The following is a 22,942-nucleotide window of genomic DNA, read 5'->3' as shown; positions in this document are numbered from 1 at the left end:
TGGGATAAGACGATTGATGCTTGGAAACGGGGAGTTGTGAGGCGCTGAGAGATCGATTTTCATGTGTTTTTTCCCTGAAAATTTTCTGGTAGCCACACCAATGGGGCTGAAACGAAAATGCTAGAATGGGGCGTTTCGAATGGACCGATCATAAAACCTGATTCGATTTCCTTTTTGATTAGTTCGTCAACTACTTCAGGCTCTGTTAGAGCAGATTGAAGTTTATCGCAGATGATATTCTGAGTAGGCTGACATTCTACCCCAGGTTTAAAACCATGTTTGAGACTAGATAACAGATCATTTGTAACATTAACATCAGGGTGATGAGATAATTCATCAGCTAGGCAAGAAATATTCACAGGAGTTGAAAGATAGTTTTTTGCACTTTTATTTTCAGATTTCAGTCCCGGACATACAGTGCGGGTGTGGGCAGTAGTTGCAGACATAAAGATAGCTGCAGCGTTGTATTGGGCATTTCCCTTTGTTGAAATTATTACATACTTGCCTGCTTGCTGCTACTTTTGTGACTCTGTTACTGAAAGCGTGATCCTCCCTAGCAGGTCGCGGAACATATCTGGTAGATTTGATCAGGTTTTGTTCCGGGCAGGGTGGAATTGAGGGATTAATTTGAGGGCATGTCATGGTGGCATGGTTAACAGGTCTGCAAATTGCACATGAGATGTTTCGGCATCCGAGGAAAACTCTGTTATGGAGATCAGTGTCCAACGCTCCCAAATAAGGACACTGATTCCATTGTGAAACGCGAATAGCGCATTTAGCAGGAAAAGAGTTTATGGTATGTATAGAAATGGCTACCCCCATAGGACAGCGCGAGCTCTGCTATGATGGAGAGATAGTCATTCAGTACGCGCCGTCTATGGGGAAAAGCAGAGCATATTATTTTGGTAAAATAATATACAAAATTCTGCCAGAGACAGAATGCGTGAGGAGGTCTGTATATTGTTTTTTAAAGTTACAGAAATATCGCCGCAGTCCACCTGGCGATTGGACTCTGCTGGAGGAAATAAGGGCAATAAAGAGCCCAAATCCACGTCCGCACCTGCAAGGATTTGTGCTCTGATATGGTTCACCACTGGAGGAGGTTCGGGCCGGGGCTACGGCGGAGACATCCTCACGCAAAAATCGGCTCCCGGGACAGGTGGAGGAGCAAGAAAAGGTGAAGAGGTGGGGACGGGAAGGGGAAGAAATGACGTCAGCGCCTGTGCTGCTAGCGGAGGTATCCTCATGCTAGGGTGTGTGCTTGGCGCTGGAAAATGCTGATAGGGAAAAGGGTAAGAGGTAGGAGGAAAAAGATGGGTTTTAGAAGTTGTGTAGCTTGCATTGCAGGTGTTTGGAGCATGCAGTGAGGTGGTGGAAGGAGCTGCGGGGAAGAGTTGAGAAGGGAGTGTTTGGAGCCCGTCCGCGACGGGCTCTGGGGCGTGGCCCAGGCTCGCTGAAGGCCTGCGACGGTGTGACACAGGGGGAGGACCCAGCACTGTGTGAGAGGAAAGTGGAGAATCTGCTGGACGCGAGGTCGGGGCCCAGCGGGCCTTGCACGCTCGAGCAGATGAAGTGGAAGCTGTAGGAGAAGGGTGAGTAGATTGCAGAGAGACATACAGATTGTATAGTTTGGCTTTATTTAATCTTCGTAAGAAGTTTACATCCGAGTTAATCAGGGCTTGTCTCAGCCCTTTAACAGTCCATTTCCCTATGGCAGGGATGTTCGGATGGACCGGAGTGGAGGATGATGCAGAGGAAGATGGCGGTTGTCTCACTGGCGGGGGCGAGGGGAGTCCTCGGGGTCTTGGCGTGATAAGGAATAAATATGACTTTGACCAAGTAACGGTTCCTTTCTTCTACTGGCAACCCAAAATAACACTGGCTAGACAGTTTTAACTTGCTAACTAAAGTAATTGACTTATTTATTTTGCTTGTTATCAGAAATAATCTACTCTAGAGGGACTCTGTTGTTATTGATTCTTTGTGGAAGTCTACCGGAAGTTAAGTTTGGCCCACATAAGTGCAAATGCGCTGTAACGTTTGTTTATGTTATTGCTATTGAAACGGTCTATTGGACAACCACTAAGTAGTAGCTAGCAATCAGCCTTATATTTATTCAATAACTATGATCCATTTGTTTACACAATTTTTACAATTCAACCCATATGACTTCTAATTGTTTTAAAATAATTTTTCAATTAACTATGTCTGATTTGTAGATTGTATCCAGCAAATACTCTCTGTACCCCCTATCCCCCCTCCCCCCTAATTTCTATGGCAGTAATTATTGACCATGAGGAGTACAAGTGTGACGTTTTTAAGGCCATTTAACCTTTTCAAATCTTGTCCATGATTTCTTTTGTGTTTATGTGTGTGTGTGTGTGTGTGTGTGTGTGTGTGTGTGTGTGTGTGTGTGTGTGTGTGTGTGTGTGTGTGTGAGCATGTGCATGTGTTCACATGGCAAGTGCCATGGCAAGTCTCATACCATTCTGATGAAGTAAAAATGTTTTTTTTTTTTTTTTTTTTTTTTTAAATCAAAACGTAAAGCACCAGAGGGTATAATTCAAGATGGATAATAATGTAATGTTCTGTAGATAAAATACTATAAAAGGAGAGGGACATTCCTAGCGGTCACAGCTTTTAATAGGTTGCCAAAATGGAGGTGCTAAGATGTGTGAAAAGTACGCAAAAATTATAATGAAGTTGTGGTCTGCTAAAAGTATATGCCTAAATGTTTATTTAGTAAATCAGACCAGTTTTTTATAAGAGAAAGATTTGTTTTAATGACCAGTGAAATATGATAGTCTAAGTGAAAAATGTAAGGAGTAAAATTATTACTTTTATCTGACAGCTCTCCAATATCTCTGATGATCTGCACGGTGAACACATCCTCTGGCTGTGAACAGCTGAAATTCAAACTCGTATCATTTCTGAGGATCACAGAAGACTGGCACACCTGACTTATACAAACTTTACACTGTGTGTTTGTGCCAGCACTTGTATTAATGTGGATGCTTGTGCCCTCTTCAACAGCAACGTTGTGCTCTGCACCACCTGAAATGATGAAAAGACAAACTTTTATTAAGCACACATCAAGATTTTAGGTTTTATATATATATAAACAACACTTTGCAGTTTCTCAATTGGAATTAGGTTATAAATAACATTGTTTATATTTAAGGTTCCTTATTGGCATTTTTGGTTCCATGAAGAATCTTTAACATTCACGGAACCTTTCTATTGTACAAAAGGTTCTTCATGGTGGAAAAAGTTCTTCATTTGATTAAAATGTTCCCTTTCGAAATGCTATGGGGAACATCACACGTCTGAAAGCCAAGTATCCCAACACTCCAATCCTATTGGCCAGTGACAGCATATGACGTAATATGGCGCGACCCGGAAGTATGAAAGGAGCGCCTGGAGAAATAGTCAGCATCCTTTCGTCTTTCGGGACTGTTCTGTCTGATCGCAATTGTTTCGACACCGGGAAGGGTATCTATATTACAAACGTTCAAGAGAGTGTGTTCATCCGTGTCCCAGGTTTTGACACTTGATATACACATTTCTGGGCGTTTTATGTCTGGGAGAGGAATGTGCATAGACAGTGCTAGAGGGCGCTGTCTGTGTTTTTCTGTTATTTACTGTGAGCGTCTCCCTATTGGGACACTCTCTTCTCATTCGGCACTCTTCTCGAGGGAAGAGGTGTCCGCATCTGTGCCTAGTGATTACGGCCCCGTTTTTGCTGAGGCGAAGTAGTGGCTGCAATGAGCTTGTTGGGAAGTTTGAGAGAGTTGTATTCTCTCTCGGCTTCCCTGGGGCTGACAAGGATGAGTTGTTGGATGACAATGACGTCTGTGTGGGTGATCTATTGTAAACACTTCTGTGTTTGTAATTGATCCCCCAGCTTCAAAAGGGCGATTTATATCTACCCTCTCCTCTTCTTCTTCCACCTCCTATATATATATATATATATATATATATATATATATATATATATTAGGGATGCAACAATACAGTTAGCCCACGGTTCAATACATACCTCGGTTTTTTAACCACGGTTTTCGGTTCGGTTCGGTTCGGTTCAGTTTGTTATTCTATGCTTAGGCAATAGGAACAGTAAGAGGTTAGTAGAAAAAGTAAAAACGATTTATTGCAATACTCCTTTATTTTATTTAAAAGCAAAGAAAAGTCCACTAGTTTCTAGTGTATTGTATAATATAAAATAATTTTTTATTTTAAAATTAACACTGACATCTCACAGCTGTTGGTAGCCCATGTACAAACTGTACAAACAAATTCTCCAAAGCTGTTTACCAAGCTTTCGATTAAATTTAATATTTGAAATCACCAATAAAATCTGACAACAACTGCCTCATTTTATTTTATTTTTTTTCTCAAACGCTGGAATCATGACAAAAAATCTGTACTTTTCAGGCTGGATCAAGCTAATGCGCATGCGCAGACCTAAATGCGCGTCTCTTGTGCCTCATTTCGGAGACACTCGTCTGGCTGTTTCTATAGAAACCGGTGCTTCTAACGGCCGCTGCAGTGACGCGATGACTTTATCAGTCAGCGATTGGCTCTTATTTAGAAGGCGGGACTTATTCCACCATATTGCGCGTTTCACTTTCTCCCATTCAAAACAATACGAGTGACGCGTCTTGTGTTATTCTATAGTCTTTGATTATACTCAACGGCAAAACCGAAATGTCTCCACACCACGGATTTGAAAGACGCCGGCGCTTCCTCGTACTGTAGCCTCACTTCCCCGCCGCTCGCCATGTTAAAGTGTGGAATGATGGTTCAGCGCCCCTAACTTTAGAGCATAGTGATTGAATATTTACTCGCGGGGAGGAGTACTCGTAGACTTACAGGCACACACAAACAGTCAATTCGGAGAGAAATAAAACGCACATAAATTATTTAAACGTAAAACCGAAAAAAACGCAATTCACAAGCGCGTATTGAACCGTGGATGTCGTACCGAACGGTTCAATATTATATTGAGAATTGTGGCATCCCTAATATATATATATATATATATATATATATATATATATATATATATATATATATATGTGTGTGTGTGTGTGTGTGTGTATTTATGCAAGTATATATATTTTATAAACATATATCATGCTCAGATGCTTCTTATGGTCAGACTGATGGCTGGGCCCATAGTGATTATTTCTGTTGCCCCGCTTTTTCGGTTTGATAAAGAGAGGATCTTTTAGGCTTAAAAGAACCCTAGATTCTATCCTTTCATGTAGAGAAAAAAAAAAGAGTATGAGGAATCTTCTGTCTTTCAGCCGCAGGAAGGTAAGCTGGGTCTATATTTTATGTTTTAAAATAACACCTTGTTTTTTCTCTATAGTTTTTCTGAGCATTTAGTTAGCCAGGAGGCTGGTCCATCTCGAGCTGAGGCTCTGAGACAAGGCCAGAGGTCCAGTATGGCCGCTCGGGCGCCTCCTCCTTTTTGGAACAAGGTGCAGAGACGGCTGGATTCGAGGAGGAAGAAGCAGGTTTTAAAGGAGGTGATCAATCACATATGCCAGTAGCATCGGTAAGTGATTCCCTCTCATTGCGAGGGCAACTTCATATCTGCCCTCACCCCTTTCTTCCTCCACATCCTAGGGTTTGGTTTCATTTAACATACTCAGGTGCTTCTTTAACAGTCAGGCTGGCGGCTGGGCCTCATTTTCTCATTTTCCTAATTTTCTAAAGGCCCACCTTCTGGATTGATAGTGTAAGAGGCTCTTTTAGGCTTTAAAGAACCCTAGATTCCATCCCTCCTTGTTAAAGAAAATGGGAGGGGGAGTCTTTGGTCTTCAAGCCGCAGGAAAGTTTGCTGGGTCTATATATTTTTAAATATGTTGACCTTGTGTTTCTGTATAATTTTTCCTGAGTATGTAATCGGAAAAAGTAAGGGTTTTTTTGGGCAAACTGAAGTTTGATAGGTTGGCTAGAACGATATATTGTGCAGGCCACAAAATGGCCGCCTCTTAGCCACCTGTTATTTAGAATAGCTTCTCATCTGCTGTTTGCTAGAGTAGTTTGAGTTAGCACTTGTCACTTCAGTTAGTATCTATGTTAAGGTTGGCCTTAATCGACCACCTGACATTGTTTGCTTGTGAGCTTCGCTTTCTTTCTCTTTTCTATGAGATTTGGAAGTGAAGACCAGGCTCCATTAGGCTTGTGACCTTGTTCATGTAGGTGGAATTGGTGAGTTAACAGCTAAGGTTGTAGACTGTTTTTAGACTCCCTAGTGCTGGTTTTCTCAGGTGGTAGGCCCTTACCTTTGCGTAGATAAGTTATGCAGTGTTGCTAGGCCCCACTTCCTAGAACTTTTCATGCTATGAAAACGTTTTTCCCCTGAGCCACTTGATTTTCTATTCAATTTTGAGTCGACGGCGCTAGCTTTTTAGCTTCTGTCCTCTAGGGCTCAATACAGATTTGTGAATCTGTTTGGAGAGAGCATTTATCCTACTAGGATGGCATGTGTTTTAACACATTGTGTTTGCTTTGAGTTCTAGCCTTTTTTGCCCTACATTTGTTATGTGAGCTTTACTTTAATGCTGCCACAGGTTAGCCCCTGTTCTCGTAATAGCAGACCTTTGATTTCAGCCTCTATTTAGAAAGAGTGGTGACTATTATACATATTCCCATTTAGTTTTTATTTGTGTCACTGAGTGCATCACCTGTTGGATTGCATACTCAGGGTAGTATTAGAACCGCTTTCGCAGTCTGGTTTTTATTAGCTCCCTTTGGTGATCTTTACAACAGCTATAATGCATATAACTTGGAATGTAGGCTCTTATGCTTTTAGCCTCCTTCTAGTTTAGCAGCTTGTGTTTTTCAAGTGCTGTTGTTATGTGATCATAGTTTGCTCACATAATTTTACACTGCCACAGGTTTATGCTTCGTGTCTGTTTGAGGTAGTAGGCCTTGGTAGGCCTCCCTTAGACCATGTTGGCATTTATTGGTTCCCTGTAGTCACTTTTATTTGGGTACATTGCCTGTTGGAATGTGTAGCTATAGCTCAGGTTGTAGTTAGCTTCCCACAACTGTTACTGGGTTAGAGCTGGTTCCCTGTAAGCTTGGTTCCCTTATATTCACTAGCTGGTGTCACGTGTCACTGAAATGATAGGCCCTAATAAGGCCTCCTTTTTGGTTTACATATTGGCACAATTTTGTGTTTATATGGTACAAACGAGCTGAACACCACATGTTGCTGAACTCGAAGGCCCCATAAGGCCTCCTTTTTAGCTGATATGTTGGCAGGATTCTTGTGAATTCCAGTACCACCACTGGTCACGCCCCACCTCTGCTTTGAGTAGGCCGTAGGCAGGCCTCTCGTGGAGTATGGTGGCGGAATATACATTGCTTCTCTCAGTATGATGCGTGAAAGGTTTTCCACTGAATGCATATGTAAAAAAAAATTCGATATTTAGTCCAAGTTGTGCAAAACAGGTCCAAGAAAGACAATAAAATAAATAAAGAAAAGAAATTGTCCAAAAGTCCTCCTGGTTCCTTCACAAGTTGGTGTGAAGTGTAAAAAAAAAAAAAAAAAAAAATGTATGTATAAGGCCTTTTTTCCCTTACTACCCGGGTAGTGTGTGCAAAGTAACAGCTTAGCTGTAATTGAAAAGAATCCAGCGATGCAAATAGGTTCGAGTTGAACGTCAGCAGTAAGGCCTTCACAGAATCATAGGGTCTGGCTCGCCATTGCTCACATAAGCTCACAGTTGATCAGGTCACAGGATGGAATCAGGCAACAAAAAAAAAAAACAGTCTGCACAAAACAACACCATTCAGAGTCTCTAAAGATTCACATTAGCTTATCACAAACTCCATATGAGTAAATAAATCGTCAGAAGCATTACTCACAGGCTTCCTCAAACATGTTAGCTTAGCAATTTAACATCAATACACGTGAGCATAATAAACGCACAAATAAATCTATTTAACACACAGGTTGATCATCTGCATCTCAAAATACTCATTTTTCACATCTAAATCATCTTTTTCCTTCATATACAGAGGGAAAATCATAAAATATATTTAACAAGAATAAAATCTTTCTGTTTCTCTGATCTCCATTTGCAAAAAGTGTATTGAAATAGAAAAAAAGCATTTTCAATAAACTTCTTTTAACTCTGACTGTTTTTTTTCCGTACACTAACATATATACAATTCTTTCTGATCATTAAACCAGTTTAAAACATTGACTTAACATTTCTGTTAACACACAAACTCACCAGAGTTCGCAGATATAACTTCTCTATTGACATCAATGTGAATTCGAATCCCTTTTGAAACTCATGAACATACTGCAACAATTTATATGAAAAGTTTACAATTTTAAAACATCAGAAAGTACTTTTTATGAAGATATAATATTTCAAATGCAGCGCTTGATCACCTCGTGCGTACCAGCTATAATCAGTCTTCTTCTCTAAACCTTTACACCTCTATTAACCAGATCATGCAGTGACCCTTACAGGAAAACTACGGTACTGCATTGAACTTGTATAACACTGCGTAAAACTCTAGAGGGTTACACATAGCCTGATGGTTGGTATGGTCATGGTCACCACTAGCTGATGCCACAGGTTTACTAGGGTAGGCCCTCCAGGCCTCCTGTGTAGCATGTTGGAGTTCAGTTGTGTAACTACATCTGCCTCCTTGAGTCTGGGTTTCTAACTCTAGTTGAGCTAAATAGCTACCTAGTATTTAGGTTGGTTCTATTTTTTTTGCTCCTAGAACCCTAATGGCCACTAGACTAACGCCGTATGTTTTAAAGGTTTTAGTCCCTCTGGGCCACCTTTTTATACATACTAGCGTATGTTATAGTGTTGAGTACACTTCTGGTTGACCAGGGCCCCAGGTGATAATTTAACCTTCTTATGGTTCGGTTATTTGTCCTTCCTGGTGCTTCAAACACTGCCACGAGCTGACGCCATGTGTCTGCTGAGGTCATAGGCCTGTCTAAGGCCTTCCTTAGTGCGTGATGGTGTATGTTGTACTCCTCTTGCTTTAAAGAGGAAAAAGGTTCTTTTATCGAGTACACTGCTCGTTGAATTGTGTTAGGTGGGCACTTTACAGTCTAAATTGCTGTTACTAAAGTCATATGTCCTGCTCCCAGCAAGACAGGTGTTCAAGGTGGCCCTCTCAGGCCACCATTGAATGTCCTACTATTATGATGAAGTGTTCTTTTGTATGTGAGTCTTGCTCCATATAGTGCTACTATCATGATGTAAGCCCCTCTGGCCTCCATGATTATGTGCCCACAGTATGGTCTACCTGTTAGGTTGAGCTTTGTACTTCCCTGCTAGGATTGTCTGTGTAATAGTGCTTAGCTCCCTAAGCTGATCATTGGTCGGAGGCTTCCATGAGGCCTCCTTCTGAGGATCAGCCCTAGGCTGGTTTGTGCTTCCCTGTATCAGGGTTTCTAGCACACAGCCTCAGTGCAAATAATCAAGCGCTGAGTAGATCCTAGGATGAGCAGATCATACTCTCCTCAATACAAGGGGGTATAGCACTCAGCTGAGTTCTGCTCTCCAGGCTGCCCGTCTCTAAGCATGGGTTGCTTACTGCCCTTCTTGCAGTCACTATTACTTGCTCTGTTCTCTGAAGAATGCATCATAGAGATTCTGTATTCAGACAGGGTTGGCCAAGACTAAGTTTGTCATTTATCAAAACAGGTCGGCCTCCCTGGTGGCATTGGGGGCGACTTTGTTCCCCTCTATTGACTGGCTGGGGCTCCTTTCGGTTCCCTGGCCACATTCCCTTTAAGGGACCACTTTTCCTTAGAAAATTTGGTCCCAGATGCCTTGAGCGGCCTTGGTAGGCTTTCTACAGTAGGCCTTGTTGAGGCTCAGCTTGGGCTGTTGGCCGTAGGGAATGCTGTCACTGACAGCCTGGTGTGACCCGAGGGTGAGTTGCTAAGTGTTTCCTTCGAAACTGCTTGACATTTGTCTCAGCCATATTATGTGGCATGCACTCTCCTTAAGCATGGTGGCATGGGTATTTCTTTCCCTTTCGAAAGGGAACGTCTCAGGTTACGTATGTAACCATAGTTCCCTGAGAACCAGGGAAAGAGACTCTGCGTTTCCTTGCCATGCTTCGGTCTGCTTGCTGAACAGTCCCTCAAGACAATAGATACTGACTGTTTCTCCAGGTGCTCCTTTTATACTTCCGGGTCGCACCATATTACGTCATAGGCTGTCGCCGGCCAATAGGATTGGAGTGTTGGATACTTGGCTTTCAGACATCAGGTCATGTGTGACGTTCCCCATAGCGTTCTGGCAAACACAGAGTCTCGTTCCCTGGTTCTCAGGGAACTATAGTTACATATACTTACAGTAGGTGGACAACCAAAATGGGTATTACCGCCGCGCATACCGCCGCCGCAGGGCTGTTGCGTCAACTGAAATTCAGTCGCGTGTAAAAAACTACCGCCAGGTGGCGCAAAGGGACGGATTGGAAAGTGACTGTAATAATAAAATGTTGGTTTGTAAACGATGAAAGGACGAAGTAAAGCAACAATAACATTATTATATAACATTTTAACATCCTTAAAAACCATTAGAAAATTTGAAGTGAGAGTTAATTTCAAAACGTGGGATAGTCTTTGGCTACAGTCTATGCATCAAAAATTAAAAGAAAGACCTTTACACAAAGCGGACATGCTATTGTCATTAAACAGTCATTACTAGGCACACACACACACACACATATATATATATATATATATATATATATATATATATATATATATATATATATATATATATATATATATATATAAGGAGCAAACACACACGATTAAAAATGTAATATTTTCATTCTGGTCTGCTCTTAGAAAAAAAAATGTAATGTTAGTGATTTTGATATCGCAGACTAAAATACCGGCAGGAATAAATATTTTGGCTAATTTACTCATTAAAACCAAAGGTGTTCATCAGTGATTGTACATCAAGAGCAAGGACACGTTGTGTGCATTTTGTTTTGTGCTTTTACCAGAACGAAACGCTCGATTGTCTGTGTGAAAACTGCGCGTGTGCACGAGCGCCAAGAGAACTGATAACAGCAGCAACGAGCACTGGCCATGATTTCAGAAACAACACGTTCCAGCGGATAGATCGCCTCTTATTTAACACAGATCTATATCTTATCGAATTGAGATATTTCTTTCTTTTTAGGTACAATTATTCGCTGAGTTTAAGTTCACTTTTGAGCAGATTCTCGCAGAGAGACAGCTGAAAGCGCACCCTATTTTTATTTTATTTTATTTTTCAAAAGTACAAGGTTTTGTTGTTATTGTGAGCGTACACAAATAAAAGTAGACTATTTGTAGTCTTGCATCAATCTGTAGGCTATCGCCAAAAATGACGGAAGGCCTGTTTTAAGTTGTTTCAGCCGTCATGAGGAAAAAATCCATCAGAACGCGCCGGCGCTTTCGTCGGCCAGAGGGATAAAATGTAGCCAATTTAGTTTCATATTTATATTTAAATATTGGGCTATTGCCTATTATTATTATTATTATTATTATTATTATTATTTTAAATTTCACCTATGTTCATTATGAAAAGTGAATAGCATGACGGATGCGCAATGTCGGGAGACACATGCAGCGGGTTAGACATAAGTTTGACCACTTCATTAAGTTTTGTTTTATAGTAAGTCTTTCTTTAAAGTGAATTTCGTTTTGTATAAATTGTATCTTAATTTCAATCAATGTTTCATCAACCAATTGCTTATATTTAATAATTAGGAAGAAAACCAAGAACGTCGGGTGTGGAATGGATTGAAGTGCGTAACAAACGCCTTTAAGGCTGAATCAATATAGGTCTTTCTGTTTTAATTAAATTAAATCTAATTTTATTTATTACTTTATTACATGTCTTTATTACTTAAATAATTGATAAGATGTTTTTGGTCGAACAATATATTTTAGCTGGTCTAGTTACTACAAATCTACAAATTTGCGTAGTGGCTTATTGTGCAAACTTTTTTTCCTACCACACGCCAAACTCATAACATTTCTTGCAGATTAAAAAAACAAAACAAAAAAACACGACGCTCCGACTTTTAAAAAATCCCTCCTTGCTCCAGTCAAAACTGCACACATACTCTGCTCGGCAGCAGCAGACGCTGGCAAACGCGCGGGGGGAGGGTTGATCCCCTTCGGAACTTCTGGAGTGGAGCGTGAAACACTGCAAATCCCCATAACGCAAACAAATAAAGAAACTTACTGCAAATACTCATAACAGAGTCTAACAATTGTGTATTTCGTCAGCTTATTTCATATGATCAGATCAGGATGTTAAAATTAGCAAAAAGCACCAAGATTGCAAAAAGGTCTGTCACGCGCATAGCTTAGGCTAATATTTTGAGTCTCCCGCCCTCTGGATTAATGGCTTTGGTGACAAACATTTTAAACAAAGCGCCCTTCCCCCTATCTCAAACTTGTCAACGAGCCATAATGTTACATATCTTGGTCAATTCTTTCGAGCTGCTTTACAGCTTAACCACAGTTTGCAACATCAGCAGTTATTGAAATAAACTGAATCAACACAGATCTGCTGATATAAATAAATAGGCCTAAATAAATAGCAAAAACCAAGATTGGGTTTGTACGGTTCATTTGAACTATAATTTAATAATTTATGTTATGATGTTATAGAGATACAATGTACAGATGCCTATATGTTTTGCATAAAGTAAGAATATTTAATAAAGAATCTTAAACTTCCAATGTTAAACATGTTCTCGTCATTTTGCTCTAACTGCAGTCAAAATACAAATAGGCCTATAAAATATTTTTATGCATTGTGTAGCCCATTGTGAAGAGTCAGATTAGGCGCAAACTATAGCAGAAACTTTTTATCTTAATAGCCTAGCACTTGTTGAATAACAAAATGTTGATTATTGGGATATCAACGGTTTTTTTGTTTTTCGTAATTGTGTAGCTTATGGCATGACATTTCTTTTTGTAATGTTTATGAGCGTGTTAATGGATAGAAACTGCACAATTGCAGTTTATCAGATTGTTACATAGCTATTGATGGATCCGAAATGGTCAATATTCATAGTCATGCACTTTTATTGATATTCATTTTTAATCATTTATGGCTTATGATTTATCAGTTTTAATTTTGCTTTCATATATTTATGTACTAATACTTTATATATTAATTCTTATCATATTTTCAAGTATTTACTTGTTATTGTACCCTTATGGTTATTTTATATTTAAGAGTATGCTTGTTATGTTCAGTTGTTCTTCAAGTGTTCCAATGTGACAGGTCACGCTGACACGTTTGTGGTTAGACATTGGACGCCTGCAGAATTAATCATTTGAATTTGAATCTGATCAAAATATGTCTGCTGACATTTGCAAAATTCCCTATAGGGGATAAAACAACTATTTTTGACACTGAACCAGTGGATGACGTAATGGGTGAAATTAACCTTTTCTTTTAGAACAAAAACATCAGTTTAGAACAAAAACATCAGTTTGTGTGGGTTGGGAATTTCCCTGTATGCTTATGGTATAATATGGACTGAGTTGTTGATAATTCAGCTTTTCTTCCCTCCTTTGCTCTCCTTGGCTTCTGTTTCTCTCTCTCATCTGCAAATGTTTTAATTCTTTTTGATTTTCATCTATTAGATACAATACTCTAAATTTTACAATACTCTAAATTTTATTATTAACTATTGACTGCTTCTTTATGGTTGTTATTTTACCTTTTGGTTTTATTAGGTATTTTCATTATCGATTAAAGTTTGCGTGTGAGGCTAAATTTAATTGTAATGAATAAATAATTTTTCATCAACTTTATCTACTGCCTGCATCTCATTTTATTAGTTTTTGCATCACTATAATTGCATGATAGTTGAAACATTAACACATTAAAATCGTCTGATAATCATACAGTAGTTAACATGAACCCTTTGTAAGCGATGTATTACCATTACATCATGGGCGTACGGGACACCCCCGCACCACCAAAGCCTTTGCTTTTTTTAGAACTAAATTAAATTGACTAAAGATAAAAATAAAGCATCCAACTGAAGCCCTAAAACGCAAGCAGAATACCATAGAAAATAGTGCTAAATTACCACAAAAGGGGGAAAAAATCACTGTTTCCATCGCCGTTTGTAAGGTAGCCAAGACAACAGCAAGCTTTGATGCGCTGTTACTGTGTTACTGTTAGCGGTCATGTGCCGAGACAAATAAATATGTTCGGTCTTTGCTGAGATATTATTATTATTATTATTATTATTATTATTGCCCAAATGTAATTAATCGAAATTACTGAAAATTTGCGGCCGAAACAGGAATGTACGCGCTTGTCTAGAAGGGAACCTTATACGCAAATTTGTGTCTAACTTAGAATTTAGACCACCTAAAATATATTGTTAGACCAAAACATCTTATCAATTAATTAAGTAATAAAGGTATATATTTAAGAAATTTAATTAAAACAGAAAGACATCTATTGCTTCAGCCTTATTCAAAGGCCGCGGAAACATGAGTTCGTTTGTTACGCACTTCAATCCATTCCACACCCGACGTTCTTGGTTTTCTTCCTAATTATTAATAATTGGTTGATGAAACATTGATTGAAATTAAGATACAATTTCTACAAAACGAAATTCGTTTTAAAGAAAGACTTACTATAAAACAAAACTTAATGAAGTGGTCGAACACGTCTAACCCGCTGCATTTGTCTCCCAACATTGCGCATCCGTCATGCTATTCACTTTTCATAATCAACATTGGTGACATCTTAAACAAAATTATATTAGGCTATAGCCCAATATTTAAATATAAATATGAAACTAAATTGGCTACATTTTTATCCCTCTGGCCGACGAATGCGCCGGCGCGTTCTGATGGATTTTCTCCTCATGACAGCTGAAACAACTTAATACAGGCCTTCCGTCATTTTTGGCGATAGCCTACAGATTGATGCAAGACTACAAATGGTCTACTTTTATTTGTGTACGCTCACAATAACAACAAAACCTTGTTCTTTTGAAAAATAAAATAAAATAAAATAAAAAAACAGGGTGCGCTTTCAGCTGTCTCTCCGCGAGAATCTGAAACGTCTCAAAAGTGAACTTAAACTCAGCGAATAATTGTACCTAAAAAGAAAGAAATATCTCAATTCGATAATAAATTCGTAGGTCTGTGTTAAATAAGAGGCGATCTATCCGCTGGAATGTGTTGTTTCTGAATTTTATATTTGATATTTGATATTTTAAGGAATAGAATACACTCCTGCATTTTTATGACGTTTTATTAATTCGTCCATTCTTTTTAGTTTTAATGATTTAGCTAAATCGTGCCTTAATAATGGGAGCGAAATTATTCAGTGACTCACGTTTTACTAAAATAAAGGATATAATTCATGAAACACGAAACAATTTCTTAATCAGTGTCCAAACAGACAGGCTATATTTTTCCTAAGTAGTTATCTGTCAAATAAAGGACAGGTAACGAATAACAAAGTATGTGCGTGTCAAAAATCCATGCTGTTTTATTAAAGGAGTTTAAAATATAAATAAAAAATGTATTTGTGACAAATATAGGCCTAATATGTGAGAAAATTAACATTTTGCATAAAGATAAATGTGCTTTGATGCATTGGTTGGATAACATGTGGTTAAAACGCCACTCAGTGGTCAAAAGCTGCAAATGCACTTTGCGACGCGGCGGCGGCGGCACGCGCGGCGGTAGAAACACCGTTTTGGATGGCCACCTACTGTAACCGGAGACGTTCTTCACACAAGAAAAAAAAATGGTTCTTTTAAGAAATGTTAACTGACGTTTATTAACTGAGGTATTTATTATTAATTGTTTTAGATGTGTACCCCAAAATAACAGTAAAAATATATTAAAAGCTGTAATGTCTTGTATGAAAAGCAACTGAAACATCAAATTAAATTTGTCATCCAATAAATCCTTACAAAAAAAAATAAAAAATCCAACAACTCTGTCCTGCTGTCAATCTTGCTTTTAAGGAAATTACGATATGGGTAAATCGAAGACGTTGTTAACCAATGTATTTTTATATAAGATAATATTCATTTCTGAAGTGGAAAAGCATCATAAAAATGAACTGACTAAAATACTGACTAAACCTCACTGTAAAAACTAGACCAAATGTGATCATCAGATCCTTTAAAACGGTTACTTGTAGTCAGGGAGAGTCTATCTCTCCAACAGGGGACCTACATAGCCTGCAATGGAGCTGTGTGTGTGAACAGTGAACTGGCACTGAAGTCATTATGTAACTTTATATAATTATATAATATTCACACAGGCATCATGGATCACAATAGGCATAAGCATACATAATATACAAATAACAAAATAACAAAACCACCAGTTATTAATAAATGTAAACTTTGAATTGCTTGAGGAAAAACCATTTGAATCTGTTTAAATACAATGGGGAAAAAATACAGTCAGTCAGATGGCAACAGTTCAAATGCTAATGTTATGTACATTACAGAAGAGTAATTTCTTTAAGAAATATATTCTCTGTTGTGGCTTTAAACTTACAGTATATGATCAGTCCACATATCCCATTTAAGCTTATTGTCAAGTACACCAAGATATTTATAATTTTGGACTGATTGTACTGGCTGCCTATTAATTAAAAAATAATTTATGCTCTCTAACATCAATAGACATTTCCTTTGTTTTGGAGATGTTTAGAGTGAGATTTGATTTCTTGCACCAATTAAAAAAGTTCCTCCTGCCCATCATATAAGACAGTGGTTCCCAACCTTTTGTCCATGAAGCCCCCCCTCCATACATATAAGAAACCCTGAGGACCCAATATTCTGAGCATCGCAACAGTTTCCACTGTTGAGCCAAAAACTTCAAAACTTGCTGCATTAAAAAAATCCTCAGTTGGCTCAATTAAATTATGTGAACTGAACACTGGCACTTCATTTCTTAAACCAACCAAAGATTTTCAATGAAACAATCAACATAAAAATTAATTTTGACCTAAAAAAAATCATATTACAGTGTATTTTTATGGCAAGAACTTAGTGCAGTGGGTTAAATCTAGCAGAAACAGGTATAAGGTAACAATTGCAGGTCACCATTTTATCAGGTGAATAGTGATTATATAAAACAAATGGACACTGGTCTCCTGTTAGATGGTGTGAACCCTATTTGGTTGCTTTTCCAGTTCTTCATTTTCATTCATTTTGACCTCCAAAATCTTTACAGTGTATTTTAATAACAATGACATGTGTTTTAGTGTTTTTATGAACATTGCCACTACATTCAAAGATATACAGAATACAAAATATTGCTAAATGTAAAGGTATAAATATAAAAATATTTAACATCACTGAACCAACCTACATACATCAATTTATATCAACAAAACTAGGTTTTATGGATTAAATCAAGCAGAAATAGCCCTTTAAGGTAACAATTGCAGGTCATCACTTTATAAACTGAATTTTGATTTGATTAAACAACATGCCTTTGGTCCCCTGTTTGATGGTAAATTGTGACATCTGTGTGGTTGCTTTGCCATTTCTTACCATCACAAACACACTGTAAATATTTTGGAAGTCAGATCTTAAAATTTTATGTTGACTTGCTGCATTGCTGCAAAATTGTCAGTTATCTCAATTAAATTATGTGAACTTGTGAACTAAATGTCCTTTAACACTGACACTTTAGCTGAACCAACTGAAGATTTTCAATGCAAGAATCAACATAAAACTGAGTTTTGTCCTTTAAAATCTTTCTACAGTGTATTTTTATGGCAAGAACTGGTGTTTTAGTTTTATTATGAACATTTCTATTACATTCAGAGATAGTCAGAATAGCAAATTTAGCTAAATATAAAGGCAACCAAACAGGTGTCACACTTTACCATCTAACAGGGGACCAGTATCCTTTTGTGTAATGAAATCACTATAACATACACATTATGCTGCTGCTTAATTTAATCATGTACACTTTAACTTGTGTGAAAATGGGCATGGGATGGTGAATAAAAATGGTAACCTATTATGATAACCTGTTATTGTAATTGCGAATTAGCTAATTTTGTTCAGCTCAATTATTAAAGTTGCCATAGAATGCTTTTTCACAAGATGTAATATAAGTCTAAAGTGTCCCCTGAATGTGTCTGTGAAGTTTTATCTCAAAATACCCCATAGATTTTTTTAAAATTCATTTTTAACTGCCTATTTTGGGGCATCATTAAATATGCGCCGATTTAGCGTGCTTCCCCTTTAACTCCTCGCGCTCCCCGCCCCGAGCTTGTGACTCTGTAATACATTGCATAAACAAAGTTCACACAGCTAATATAACCCTCAAAATGGATCTTTACAAAGTGTTCATCATGAGGCCTATCAGATCACATAACTATGGTGTTTATTTGGATGTTTACATTTGATTCTGAATGAGTTTGATAGTGCTCTGTGGCTAAAGCTAACATTACACACTGTTGGAGTGATTTATAAAGAATGAAGTTGTGTTTATGAATTATACAGACTGCAAGTGTTTAACCCTCTGGAGTCTGAGGCTGATTTGGGCTCTGGAGAAGTTTTGACATGCCCTGACATTTGTGCTTTTTTCAGTTGTTCATAAACACATTAATGACACAAGTGTCATTACACTGTATTCAGCACAAACTAGGCTACCATAATATGTGAGGAACATGTATGTACATGTTTGTGTTTTTGAAGGAATAACGTTTATGCGTGGTTATTTAAAAAAACAAAAAACTTAAGTCATTGAAATAAGGCCAAAAAAAAAAAAAGTATATTAAATCTGTATTCACAAGACTTCTGGGTATTGGAGGTTGTAGACTAGAGTTTTTACTTCAGAATTATGTAACAATTATGCTGCCTACTCCTTCATATAAAACAATATATTGATTTAGTTTTTATAAGACACTTTTTGTCAAGAAACACAGTATGTGTGGAGGCGTGAATCATCATGAATAATGGGTGATTCTCACCTGAGAAGACAAAAGAATCACATAATAATGACCTGAAATGACTTGCATATTAATAAGGCCTTTCAGCCAGGTAGGCTGTGAAAAAACCCTCTGTAATCATGTCTCAGCTCAATTTAAAATAATGGTATTCTATTATATTCTTTAAAATATAATGTATTTCTGTGATGCAAAATGTCTGAACAGTTATGTTACCTCTATGGCATTTCATATAGGATTTTAGCTTAAAAGCATGCACATTTGGGGAAATATTGATGGATTCTTATATGTTTATGTCAATTTTCTATACAGAGGAGTAATATTTATTCTATATTTTTTGTCATCACTATGAGTGCTGGATACTGTGTTTTCAATTCATACTTGCAGCCGGAGGGTGCTCTGTGCACCTTTAGGCCACAAATCCATATAAAGAAGAACAAGAACCAGGAACTAACGGCATGTCTTCTAGAGATCGCTAACCATGGCTTTAACATCCAGTTAAACACTTTTCAAGACAATAAATACACGATTGAGACAATGTATACAAGTATTGCCTCTGAATTTGCGTCTGAATAGCGCTCGCTCCGTGGGCGTGGCAGCATTAGCAGATAATGAGCTGAATCACGGACTTCTGACATGGCTCTCTTTTCATACAGATTACATAAACACAGAATGTTTGTTTTTGATTTGACTTGCACGATTTAAAACCTGGCATTTCAATGTTTCTTTAGACATAAGTCTAATTTTTTTGTCATTAGTATTCACTAAGTTACAGTTTATTTTCTGAGAACTATCAGTTTGGACTTCGTTCAGAGGGAGACGAAAGATCATGCATCATGTTAGTTTTCTTTATTTTACAAAAAGCACAACATTTTGTTTTTACTCTGAGTGTACACAAATAAAAGAAGATATTCAACAGATTAAAATGGTGTATAACTCTTAATTGTATGTGCAACATTGACGGAGTATTTTGAGTCTCTTTCACACTGGTAAGAAAAAAAACTCGGTGGTATCGCCGGCGATACCTCAGACCTCAGAGTGTTAATAATGAAAATAACGACGGCTCTTGTTTCTGTGAATACAGTAAGAAACGATGGTAACTTTAACCACATTTAGCAGTACATTAGCAACATGCTAACGAAACATTTAGAAAGGTAATTTACAAATATTACTAAAAATATCATGTTATCATGGATCATGTCAGTTATTATTGCTCCATCTGCCATTTTACGCTGCTGTTCTTGCTTGCTTACCTGCATAACGTCTGATGACTCGGCTGTGCAGCTCCAGACGTTAATACTGCCTGCCCTTGTCAAATGCCTTGAACATGGGCTGGCATATGCAAAAGTTGGGGGTGTACATATTAATGATCCCGACTTTTGCGTAACAGTCGGTGTTATGTTGAGATTCACCTGTTCTTCTGAGGTCTTTTAAACAAATGAGATTTACATAAGAAGGAGGAAACAATGGTGTTTGAGACTCACTGTATGTCATTTCCATGTACTGAACTCTTGTTATTCAACTATGCCAAGGTAAATTCAATTTTCAATTCTATGGCACCTTTAAACCTTACTGAACCAACCTAAATACATTAATTTATAACAACAAAACCAATTTTTATGGCTTAAATCAAGCAGAAATAGCTCTTTGAGGTAATACCACTTTATACAGTGAAGATTGATAAATAAAATGCTTTTGGTCCCCTGTTAGATGGCAAATTTCTTACTGGCATTGCTGTAAAATTGTCAGTTATATCAATTAAATCATGTGAATTAAATGTCTTTAGCTGAACCAATTAAATATTTTTAATGCAACAATCAACATAAAATCTTTCTAAATTGTATTTTTATGGCAATATCTGGTGTTTTAGTTTTGTTTTGCTATTACATTCAGAGTTATGAAACATTGCTAAATGTAAACTCAACCAAACAGGTGTCACACTTTTCCATCTAGCTTATATCAGTCACTCCTTTCTTCTTTTTTTTCTACAAATGTCTCCAATGCTAAAACCACATACTATCACAATAAAATGAGCAATTCTACAGATTACCACACACTTTTCAAAATCTTCTCTTCTCTTCTTTTCCCTCCTCCCCTCCCTCCCACATCAGCTCTTACAGCTGATTACTTTGCCACATTTTTCACACATAAAATAACCATCAGCGGCCAATTCTCCACACCACACACTGACAATAACATCTCAACGGAAAACACACAAATTCTCCTTCTCCATGCTCTCTGAGGCAGATGTTTCCAAACTCATCCTTTCCAATCAACCCACTACCTGTCCGCTAGACTCTATCCCCTTTTTCATTCCTCCTCAATTGTACCTGCACTCACTCACATTATCAATTCTTCCCTTCACACTGGAACATTTTCCACAGCTTAAAAAACCCACTCTGAATTCAGCACTTTTAGAAAACTACAGACCAGTATCCCTTCTTCCTTTCATTGCAAAGACACTTGAGAGAGTTGTGTTCAACCAACTGTCTACTTATCTCACACAGAACAACCTCCTTGACAACCACCAGTCTGGCTTCAAGAGTGGCCACTCAACTGAGACGGCCTTGCTCTCAGTCACTGAAGCCCTGAGACTGGCAGGAGCAACTTCAAAATCATCAGTACTCATCTTGCTGGATCTGTCTGCTGCTTTTGACACCATTAATCACCAGGTCCTCCTTTCAACCCTCATGTCGAAGGGCATCTCGGGAACCGCAATCCAGTCTTACCAGTTCAAGTCTTACCTCTCAGGTAGGAACTTCAGGGTATCTTGGAGAGGTGAGGTGTCACCTCTCACATCATCTTGCTACTGGGCTACCTCAGGGCTCCATGCTTGGACCACTTCTCTTCTCCATCTACATGTAATCACTAGGATCTGTCATTCAGGAACATGGTTTCTCTTATCACTGTTATGCTGATGACACACAACTCTACCTCTCATTCCAACCAGATGATCCGACGGTTGCTGGTCGCATCACAGCCTGCCTGACAGCCATTTCTGCCTGTATGAAGGACCACCACCTTCAACTCAACCTTGCAAAAGCAGAACTGCTTGTAGTTGGTGCCAACCCAACACTTCATCATAACCTTTCAATTCAACTTGGGTCGTCAACCATTACTGCTTCCAGGACAGCCAGGAACCTTGGAGTGTTGATGGATGATTGTTTGAGCTTCACAGATCATATTGCTACAACGGCCCGGTCCTGCAGATTTGCCTTGTACAACATCAGGAAGATTAGACCATTCTTATTGGAGCATTCCACTCAAATTCTTGTCCAAGCTCTTGTTCTATCCAGACTGGACTATTGTAATGCTCTCTTGGCTGGCCTTCCAGCATGCACTGTCAAGCCTCTACAACTGATCCAGAATGCTGCAGCAAGACTGGTCTTTAACAAACCAAAGAGAGCGCACGTCACACCTCTCTTCATCAGTCTGCATTGGCTACCAATAGCTGCTCGCATCCAATTCAAGGCTCTGATGTTTGCCTACAGAACGACCGCTCTGCACCGCTATACCTTAACTCAGTACTTCAGACTTATGCGTCCTCCAGAAACTTGCATTCTGCAAGTGAACGGCGCCTTGTGGTGCCATCACAAAGGGGCACAAAATCACTCTCACGGACCTTCTCCGGGTCTGTTCCTGGCTGGTGGAATGACCTACCACACTCTATCCGAGCAGCTGAGTCTTTAGCCATTTTCAAAAAAATGCTAAAGACGTATCTTTTTCGTCAGCACTTGACCCAGTAATAGTAGCACTTACTTTATCTATCTTAATCTTCTTTTTTTTTTCAATTTCTATTTTTTTTCAATTTCTATTCAATTTCTTTTTCCATCTATTTGTGTATTTATATAAAAAAAATTCCTTGCTACGAGCACTTTACTGATGAAACCATGACTTCACACAGCACTTACATACTGTTGTGCTCATGTTGATTTGATTGCTTCTACTAT

At 38.3% G+C, this 22,942-nt stretch overlaps 1 pseudogene; it reads right to left on the bottom strand.

Annotated features, from left to right (window-relative positions):
* LOC125243870 overlaps positions 1-22,942 on the bottom strand; it is a 76,737-nt pseudogene that overhangs the window by 22,749 nt on the left and 31,046 nt on the right.

The sequence above is a fragment of the Megalobrama amblycephala genome, linkage group LG13 (genome assembly GCF_018812025.1).
Source record: "Megalobrama amblycephala isolate DHTTF-2021 linkage group LG13, ASM1881202v1, whole genome shotgun sequence".
In the NCBI taxonomy this organism is placed as follows: Eukaryota; Metazoa; Chordata; class Actinopteri; order Cypriniformes; family Xenocyprididae; genus Megalobrama; species Megalobrama amblycephala.
The sequence above is the reverse complement of the archived record's forward strand: the minus strand, read 5'-3'. Positions and strand labels throughout refer to the sequence as shown.